The following is a 10,884-nucleotide window of genomic DNA, read 5'->3' as shown; positions in this document are numbered from 1 at the left end:
AGTCTCCCAAGGTTACCGGGAGTTCGATGGACCCCATACAGGCAATCCCCCTCCTGAAAAACCGTACAAGGTCGTTGCACAGGCTTTTAGGTCTCGAAGCGCGAGTCCCATCTTTTCTAAGGTGGCCTTATAGAGAATGTTCCCTGAGCTCCCATTGTCTATGAGAACTCGGTGAACTCTCTTATTCGCGAGCTGGAGAGTGATGACGAGTAGGTCATTATGGGGAAACTGAACATGGGACGCATCGTCCTCAGTAAAGGTTATCGGCTGAGATTCAATCTTTTGGCATTTTGGAGCTCTAGGTTCGGGTTCATAAGGAGACCCGTCCCCAGTTTTTAGCTCGTTCACATATCGCTTTTGGGCATTCCTGCCCATCCCGGCGAGAAGAGGCCCGCCCGAGATGGTTACCACATCTTCTCCATCAATTGGAGGGGGCCTATCTTTTTCTCTTGCTTGGGAATTATTGTTTTGAGCAGGTTGTGGCGCAGCTGCCCTCTGGCTAGTAGAAGCCTGATTGTTACTCTGGTTTTTGACATACTGTTTGAAATATCCTCTCGAGATCAGTCCTTCGATCTCGTCCTTCAACTATCTGCATTCATCAGTAGTGTGCCCAGTGTCTCTGTGAAATCGACAGTACTTGCTGGAGTCCCTCTTGGACTTCTGATTTCTCATGGGGTCTGGACTCCTGAAAGGGACCTGGTTTTCATTAGCCAGGTATATATTCTCCCGAGACTCATTGAGCACGGTGTACACTTTGTACACGGAGAAATACCTTTCCACCTTCTTCTGCCTCGGGGTTACCTCCTTTGTTCTTCTTCCTTTTGGAAGGGTTTTCCGCAGGAGGCTTTGAAGCTGCTGGGTCTGCCGAGGTCGAGGCAGAGTTTATGTTTATCGTTGTAGTTATGGGCTGAGAAGTCATATTCAGTGTTGACCTCGCCTCCTCTACATTGACAAACCTCTGAGCTCGCTTATTAAACTCGGCTAAAGACCTCACAGGTTTTCTCTGCATATCGTCCCAGTGAGGACTTCCCGGCATTACCCCAGCTTGGACAGCCATTAGATGACCGCTGTCATCCATATTTCGAGCTCGGGCAACCTCCAGATTAAACCTCGTAAGGTAGCTTTTCAACGCTTCGGCTGGCTGTTGCCGAACGTTGGTCAAAGTTGATGCCTCGAGTCTTACCCCGATCATGGCTCTAAACTGTTTCTTGAAATCCTTTGATAGCTGATCCCAAGAAGTGATTGAATGTCTTTTATATTTCTCGAACCAACTTTTTGCTGGTCCTGTAAGCGATGCAGGAAATAACATGCATCTGAGCTCGTAACCCACATTACTTGCTCTCATTATGGTATTAAATGTACTCAGATGGCTGTACGGGTCGGACTTCCCCTCAAAAGGCGGGACATGAGGAATCCAAAACCCTTGAGGAAACGGAGTGTTGGAAATATGGGGAGCAAATGGTTCGAGCTCCTCATCAGAATCCTCATCCCGACTCCGACCTCGCTCATTTTGCAAGAGCCTAAAGGCCTTTTCTAGTTGATCAATTCTTTCCTGAACCGGGTCCGTAGGGGGTCTTGCTTGAAATTGGTTATCATTGATCACAATTCTAGGCTCGCGCCTTCGCAGGGGATCTTTGCGCCCATTTAGGCGATCTCTTAGGTCCGGGTTCGATGGATTACCACTACCCCGATTCTGATTCAGATGTTCCCGCAGGTCGGAACGATTCCTGTGGTTTCCAGTATTTCTTCGACCCTGACCATACATGCTGACTGATCTAGTGTCTCCTGAGTCATCACTGGCGAGGCTTGTTGCATGATTATTCCAAGATGGATCTCTTTCATGCTGCCTCATCTCTGCAGTGCGAGACCGAGACATTTGACTTCTTGTAGGCTGGGCGCCTCTCCGCTCCCTGAAGGCTTCTCTATTTCCTTGTTTCCTTCCTGCATGCCTTTCCTCATCATCTCGAATTGGTTGAGCGTTCCTGTGAGGCGATGAAGGGTATCTTATAGGCGATGGAGGGAATCGTATGGGTGACGGTGGCTGCCACCCATTTCGGGGTCTGGACGGTCCTGAGCTTGCTCGTGTTGGCTCGGTAACATTCTGTGTGTTACCAGGAATCTGAGTCCGAGCCTCTGCAGGGGCTCAGTTATTCCCAGTTTCTGCTGGTGCCTCCGTTGTTGAATTAACCGGAGCCCTAGCCCGAGTACTTCTTCGGGGTCTCGTGGGAGCGGATTGCCCCACCAGCGGCGGAGGTTGCTCTGGTCTCCTTGTGGCAGCGTTTTTCTGAGGTCGCCCACGAGGCCTGCGAGGAGGAACATGCACGTCCCACAGAGGTGGGGCTTGGTTCTCACGCGGAGGTGGGGGCTAAGCCGCCTGGGCCTCCGCGGCTAACCTAGCCAATTCCTCGTTCCGCTTAATGGCCTCAGCCAACTGTTTTCTCAACTGTCGGTTTTCAAGTTCCACAATGGGGACGTACCGTTCAGGATTATAGTACATGTCCTCATCATCCCTTGGGGCCGGAGGTGCTGGAGATCCCCGAGAATCGGAGGACTCGCTTATCTCTTCAGTTTCTGGATTTACCATTGGCTGCTTCCCAGGGCGTCGTGGATAGTTTTCTTCAAGAATATTTTGATCATTCGCGGCCATAGCTGTTCAGGGATTGTACCGCTTAAGGCTCTCAATGAAAGCACCAAACTATTGACGCTGTTTTTCATCAACTTAAAATGTAGAGCACGTAAACAGTAATAACTATGGCAAAGAAGAATAATACAATAGAACAATGAGTTTTTTATGTGGTTCAGCAGTTAACTCTGCCTAGTCCACGAGTCTTTTTTATTAGGACTTAGGAAATTTCTGGAAATTCTTCAGGGATGAATTCTCCAGAGATTCTCTCAAGATCACAAAATTTCGGTCCTTTACAAAGGTACATGACTCCTCTATTTATATAGGAGATCTCAGAATCCAATCCCACACGTTTCGGGAAGTTATTATGTAAATTAATAAATTTAATTACTTTAAAGTTTGTAACTCCCATATACAAGGAAACGTCCCCTGAAGACCAGGGGGCGTATAACCGACTAGTTAATATCCCTTTATTGTAGGGAATTTACAACAATAAATATCTCTTAAATGCATGGACTGCGTCTCCTCATGTGACTCACTAAGCCGTTCAAGGTCAGCAATCAACATCATGCCAGTCTAGGTCTCTGAGTAAATTACGAGCTGTATTACTTTCCCCAAGACCAGCTCGGAGTGGGTAAATACCACCGAGGCCACCTTATTTCAGGCTCACACCCATGCCAAGCTCGGGCCACTTGATCCGAGGCTACCCGACAATGGATATACTCTGATGTTCCGTCTTTCGAGCTTATAAGGACTTCGAGGCCACCTATCTTCGAGGTTGCCACCTACTTTGAGGGTTTGGCGTCTAGATTATGAACGTGTATTTTAGCTATCGCGAGCTCACACCTGACGAATCCAGCTTTCGAGGTCACAACCTCAGGTCTCGAAATCTGGGTGTAACTGAATAAAGCAAGGATAGTCATAGATTACTTGCCCTATTTCATAGGTTTATTTGTGCGTGTGTGTTTGGGTTTTTTTGAGAAATATTATTCTTATATCTGATCAAGCACAAGAGGTATGAGTAAGTTAAAAATATTTTTGCCAGCATCCACTTTTCTATTCTATGGTGTGGACATTTCCTTAACAACTCCTTAAAGCGCTCCCAAGAATCATACAGTGACTCTCCATCCATCTGATAAAAATTATTAATTTCTCCCCTCAATTTTGCAGCCTTCGCTAGAGGAAAGAACTTGGCAAGGAACTTCTGAGCTAACTCCTCCCATGTAGTGATAGAATTCGTCTGTAAAGATATCAGCCAACTCTTCGCCCTATCCCTTAGTGAAAATGGGAATAACCTCAGTCTTATAGCATCATCACTCATCCCATTCATCTTGAACGTTGCACATAACTCCAGAAAATTAGCTATATGTAAATTGGGGTCCTCCGTTGACTGAACCATTTGAAGAATTGCGGGCTTAATCTCAAAATTGTTTGCAGCAATGGTTGGAGGTCTAATGCATGAATGCACTCCTGTAACAGGAGGAAGTACATAATCTCTCAAAGTTCTTGGGCCTTGCTCCCTAGGAACTTCTGCAGCCCCTTGACCATTATTAGCACCGTTTCCCAAATTGTCAACCATAGTAAAATCCAATCTCCTCTTTGTTTTCCGGTTCTGTCTGCACGTTCTTTCAATTTCCCGATCTATTGGTATAATCTCCTTTTTTCTATTGCTTTGCATATACCAACAATTCATGAAACACAATAAAACCTTGATCCAAATAAATGTTAAATAGAAATGAAAAAAAATAAGAAAACAAATCAAATTAGAACAAAAATTAACTTTATTGATATTAATAAAAACAGTCCCCAGCAACGCGCGCCAAAAACTTGATCTGTTAAAATTAACACGCAAGTATACGTGGTCGAATCAAGTAATATATGATAAGTAAAGTGTCGATCCTACGAAGATTGATATTAATTACCAATAATTAACTTCTAACTCTAATTGATTTAAATAATAATTTCATAATTATGAGTTAAATAATTATTACTAAAATTAAGGAAACAATTAATCACTAGAGAAATTCAGAGATAAAAATATGATTTAATTCAATGGATGTAAAGGTTAGGATTTTAGTTTCATCAACCATCCACTTATGATTTCTAATCAATTTTCAATATTTCTTAATTCTACTGTGATAGCAGATTACAACTATATATTATAGTCTTGCTAGGATCTATAATTCTCTACAACATATTATTTCCTACATCTCTGTGGTAAATCAACATATTGCATGCTTTAAACACGTAATCTCTGAACTACACAATTTATAGAAGTACTCTCGTCTAATATAAAATTGCGATTATCTACCTATAGCATCATTAGCCTTCTCTTCTCAGAGCATAGGTTAAAATCATATAAACATGTAAATGGTGATCAATCATTCACAAGCATTAAGCATAAGATAAATAATTCACAATAGTAGAAAGAAACTCAGAAAAACTGCATTAAGAAATCAAAAGCTTCAAGAAGAATCCACTAACACCCTAACAACAAGATTAGTTCAAGACAAACATAATGAAATCAATCAAATTAAATAAAAACATAAACTCAAGAATAAAGAGAATAAAGAAGAGATCAAGAAATAAAACTCTCAAATCTTCAATGTTCTCTCCCAGGTCTCTAGTAATCTCTGAACATAAAAATAATGACTCCCCCCTAATTAACTTTTGAAAACGTTTTTAAATAGGAACCCTAAAACTGTTTTTCAAAATAAATGATGATTTTGCCCTTCTGATGGCCACGCAAAAATTACACGCATCGCGACCCTGATATTTAAGCGCCGCGGTCCGCCTCTCTGAATTTGCGCAATCATGGTCTCTAATTCCAGCACGTGCCGCAGCCCTTCAAACTTGCGCCATGGCCCTTGACAATTCCAAAAAATTTACTTCCAAGGCTCCAAAATGAACAAGTCTCTCCAAGTATGTGAATCATCAACTGTCTTCTTGTCAAATTTTAGCATAAATTTCCCAATTGCTATGATTTTTCGTTCATTTCCTCAACTCCATGCTTCCTCATTCTATTTCCTGCAAACATACCAAAATAAGCGTAATATCGCACAACATTCCACCAAATTGACTCATACTTACCCTAAACACAAGTTAAAAATTATGCTAAAAATTGACTCATCAGTTGTTGATGATGTTTTTGGTTAAATTAGATATGAAGAGCACTAAACAAAGATACAGAAAAAATAGAAGGATTCAAAGGTTTTTTTACGTGGTTCAGCAGTTAAAATCTACCTAGTCCACGAGTCACTATTATTATTCTCGCTACTCTCTCAAAGCTTTTTGAAAAAGCAATTTGGCAGAGTATTCTCCAGTACAATTTTTTGCATCCATACAAATGAATCAGACCAGACTATTTATAGACCTGGTCATGAGAATATCTTCCTCTGATTCAAGGAAGTTACAATCAATCATATTAATTTGAAATACAATAAATGCATTGAATACATATTATCCCATGATAATAGGTATTTAATATATGATAATAACGAATCCCGATGGAATAGGGATTTCCTAACAGCATTCCCGCATGCAAAATGCGTCGCTGAGCTAGATCGTAGTGCTGACGTGCTTTCAAGACCGACTTGGGCTTCGATCTCACCATTCCAGTTACAACCTCCTCCTCATCTAGTAATTTGGTCGAGTACGCTCCTTGGAGAAGGTTGGTTTCTTCAAGCCTGCACCTCAGGCTTGAACGATGCGATTCATGCTCGAGTGCTAGTAATAGATCTAGAGTACTGATAGCAAATCTGGAACCATTTAATAATTCGCACAAGTGTTTTGCTAATATTTGTATACACGAGCTTAACTATTTCGAACCAACATTTCGAGGCTATTCATTTTATTCTCAAAATTTGGGCGTAACATAAGCATTATTAGATTTTAGAGCCAAAGATTTGAATTATTAGGAGAAATACGAAAAATAATAGTATTCTTATCTATCTATATCTACAAAATAATAACTTAAGTAATGATCCTTTGGAGAGAGCCAAATAATTCTCATTACTTGTTGTGCTTGATTATATCATTGATTAAGTAGTTATTTTATATGATATATTTGAGGAAACATTATTTGACACTCATCATATTAAAGTAACTTCCAGTAATTTACTCTGTCTCAGTTTTTTTCTTTTAAATAATTTAATGTTGTTGGCTGCCTTTTTCGCTATCAACTTAATAACAGAACTTAAAGAAAATAAAAAAGATTAACATCAAGATTTTACGTGGTTCAGGTTATACAACAACCCTAGTCCACGAGTCTTTAGTATTAGTACTCTTGAAGCTAGACATGACACGCTTCAATGGAGGTTTTCTCATGCAGTGTATATATTGCTCTGAGTAGAAAAATTGTGAATCCTTTTTACAATGGTACCCTAGCCCTATTTATAGAGGCCTCGATCATTAATATCATTTATTACAAATATTCTCCAATTATTTGGGGAGTTAATTGCTACTCAGCCACTCCGAATATTCTAATTAAGACTATGGGCCTATGCGTATTTCACAGAGCCTAACTTTACAGGAGACACGCCTCTGACACTGTCAGAATATAGCTACACATTTTTCTGTGTCAAGCGGCATTGTGGGAAATACCAATTGTCGAGTGTACGAACTTGACACCACTACTCAAGGCACCCAAAAAGTTTTCAGACGATCTTGTGGTGGCCCAAGACTATAGTGACTGACACATGGCACTCTCCCCAGGCCTGAGGACGAAACTCCTAGACCTAGAGGACTATTGGGTTAAGAAAATGGGAGGACCGCTAGTGTGGTCCTAGGGACGTGGACTCACTTGGAGACATCCACGCCAGAAAAGGGATCATGGCTTGTTGGGAGGAGATTACACTCTGAGAAGCTCTGGACAAGATCTATAGAGCTTTATTATATCCCGATGAGCCTAATTACTTCTCTAATTACTGCCACGTGTCCAATGAAGAAATCACGGACAACAGATATGATTTTAAAAAAGAAATATGTGTCTTTGTTAAGTTGTTTCTTAAGAAAAATTCTTCAAAATATTACTATTGTAAATGTATACAATTGTTTCTCATATTTTATAAAAAATTGGAAAAAGTGATATTTGATATTTTATATTTAGATTAAATTGCGGCTAAAATGCCTAATATTTACAAAATGTTGCAATTTTATACCAAATCTTTTTTTTCGACGGTAAATATACTCCATGTCTTCAAAATGTTACACTTTTATACCCAAACTTTTTTTTGTGGTAAATATACTCAATATTTTTAAAATGTTGCACTTTTATAGCTTTTTTATTATTATTTTGATAAATAATAGGAAAGTGGAAGAAAAATATAGGGTTTTAATTATATTTTAAATTTTAAATTATTTTCACTTCCTTATTCTTTATAAAAAAAATCATTTAAGATTTTAAAATTAATCAAAATAATTAAAACTTATATTTTTTCTTCACTTTTTTTTAAAAAAAACTTATATTTTAAATTGATGGAAAAATATTTTTTTAATTCATTTTTTTTTAATTTTTAATTTAAAATAGTTATTTTGAGGAATAATAAGAAAGAGAAAATAATTTAAATTTTAAAAAATAATTAAAAACCTATATTTTTCCTTAACTTTCTTATTATTTCTTAAAATAATGAAAAAATAGGTATAAAAGTGCAAATTTTAAAAACATTGAGTATATTTACCGCCAAAAAAAAATTTAAGTATAAAAGTGCAACATTTTGAAGATATTGAGTATATCTACCGCTGAAAAAAAAAAGATTGAGTTGTAACGCCCTAATTTCTCATAATATTATCGAGAACATAGTTGTAACACCTTACTACTCAGGGACTGTTACACTGTGTATTTTAAATAGTGCTAAACTCGCTAAACGAGTCATTTAACCATAACCGTATAACTAAACGTGATTAACGGTTTAGGGTTAAAATTTTTGGTCAAAGGTACCATCGTTTCATAAAAACGTTTACTTCATACATGAGATCCCAAAATACATTTAAAAGGTTACAACCTGCCGACCTAAGCGGCAAAATAGGGTTTGACCCTAGTTACTCTTTAAACTCTCAGTCGTGGTGGTCAAGTAGTCGCATATGTACACATCGTCACCTAAGCTTTCCAAATCAATGATGGTCCAGCTTTCATTTCCCTTTACCTACACCATATAGCACCCGTGAGCCAAGACTTAGCAAGAAAACTTAAACATGCTCATAAGTAGTTAATAACATATTACTAAGTCATAATAAGCATGCCTAGCAGTAATAACCCTACTCATGGATGTATACCATTTATATAAATGACTACAATGTCATAAGGGCCAATAGCCCAAGATAAACGATCAATGAATCATATCAGGGTCCAATGCCCAAATTACACGATTAATAAATCATACTGAGGTTCCATGCCCTAGGATTTGGGACTAATAAGTCACCCCGGGGCCCTTTGTCCTATCCTATTAATAACACCTAGATGCACGTTTATAACCTAATGACTCATTTAACGAGTTAAGCACTACACACAGTAACAGTCTTGGGTTATCCAGGGCGTTACAATAAATACCTAAAATAAACTAAAAATTAACAATGAAAAAATCAACCCATACAATAACAAAAATTAAAAATATATTCACCTAAAGTACCAAAAATAAACTAAAGATATCAATATACCCAAAACAAAAAATGTAATCAATTATAAATTAACTAGACATCAACTCGCTACTTACTAAAATATGCTAAAAATATATTTAAAATATACTAAGAACAACTAAATATATAACCAAAATAAACATGTATATTTATAAATATATATATGTTGAACTATACTTGTATTATGTATTATGAGTTAGAAAGTAATATTTGTGTAAAATATAATTTAAATTTACTAACTAAAATCAAATTTAATTTGACAAATTGAGTAGTTTTAGCATACAACACTCTTCAAAAGACACATACTCAATACTGTAGGCACCACGTGGGTCTTGCTGAGCCACATAAGAATTGAAGCTTTTACTAAAGTGGGATATGACTAAGCAAAAGATAAAAGTAAACTAAGACAAAACTTGTTGCTTAAAATTGGTATTATTGACTTTATTTCACATATTCTATTGTTTCTATATGCTTTTATTATTATAGCTCAGCAACCCCAAGAAAAAAGCTTTCTTCCTTTCTATTCAACGTGCTCTAGTTTTTGCCCACGATAAAGTATTTCAATCCTAGTCCTGAAGGTTTGCTCATGATAGTTTCTACCATTCACTCATCTTATTCTGTTGCTTCCAATAGTTTCACATAACCTATTATTGTGTCTACCCTCAGTTACTACCGTGCCATATTGATTTGGAGCATAATGCTTTTGTTGCACATAGGCAACGATCTTGATGCAAGTGTTGATGAAGAGTAGTTTGTGGAGCAAGTTGCTTCTTTATGGCTCGAGGCCACCCTAGGGAAGAGGTGGTGGGATGGTCCGGAGCAAACGCACTAGGTCGGAATAGAGGGCTCGACGACGTCTGTCTATTCTTCACAGCAAGGGAACAACGGGGTCTTCGATTGTCCACTTTGAAGGCAATATCACCCAGCCACCATCACCTGTTTCGATTCTCACCATCTCCGGCAGCTCAAGCTAGTTCGCCTCCCCAATTCAAATCACCATCCCCCAGTAGCTAAAGTAAGTCTCATCCCATCTACCACCATGCCTGCACCTCATCTCATTCGCATCTCTTCCAAATCTCGTCTCCTTTGTCGATCGTGCACACCATATAAACGTAAAAAATATACTTCAGTCGTAAAATTGTCAATTTTTCTATGTAGTCGTATAAATGAAACTTTTTTTCTAAATTAAGTGTATTGTGTAAATTTCTCATATAAAAAAGTCCTAAACATTTAAAAAATATTAATTTTTTTCACTTACAAAAGGTTTTCAAATTTAGAAAGTTATCATTTTATATAAAGAAATTAGTAAAATGCCACATTTTGTATAAGAATTCGCACACTTCGCGTTCGGCCGTGTTTGTTGATGGGGATGAGACTATAAGATATGATGATCATAAAGGATTCATGTATATGTTTGGTCTTGGTGATTATATAAATGAACTAAATATGTTATTATTGATTAAGATGTGTTTAACATTCATAAAATTTATTATCCATCAAACATTCAACAATTTTTCTCTAGTTCACAGCTACAACTGTGTTTTTTCCAGTTACAAGCTCATAATATATTAGTCTAGCTAGGACCTTATTTATACGGTGTACAAATCATATTATTCATTCGATTACCT

The 10,884-nt window shown here is 37.9% G+C and overlaps 1 non-coding gene across 1 annotated transcript; it reads left to right on the top strand.

Annotated features, from left to right (window-relative positions):
• The first annotated feature begins 3,681 nt into the window (after positions 1–3,681).
• On the top strand, positions 3,682–3,788 carry LOC133813105 (small nucleolar RNA R71). The gene has a single exon (XR_009884149.1). It is a non-coding gene; the product is annotated as a small nucleolar RNA R71 (small nucleolar RNA).
• The last annotated feature ends 7,096 nt before the right edge of the window (positions 3,789–10,884 follow it).

This window comes from Humulus lupulus, chromosome 1, assembly GCF_963169125.1.
Source record: "Humulus lupulus chromosome 1, drHumLupu1.1, whole genome shotgun sequence".
In the NCBI taxonomy this organism is placed as follows: Eukaryota; Viridiplantae; Streptophyta; class Magnoliopsida; order Rosales; family Cannabaceae; genus Humulus; species Humulus lupulus.
The sequence above is the reverse complement of the archived record's forward strand: the minus strand, read 5'-3'. Positions and strand labels throughout refer to the sequence as shown.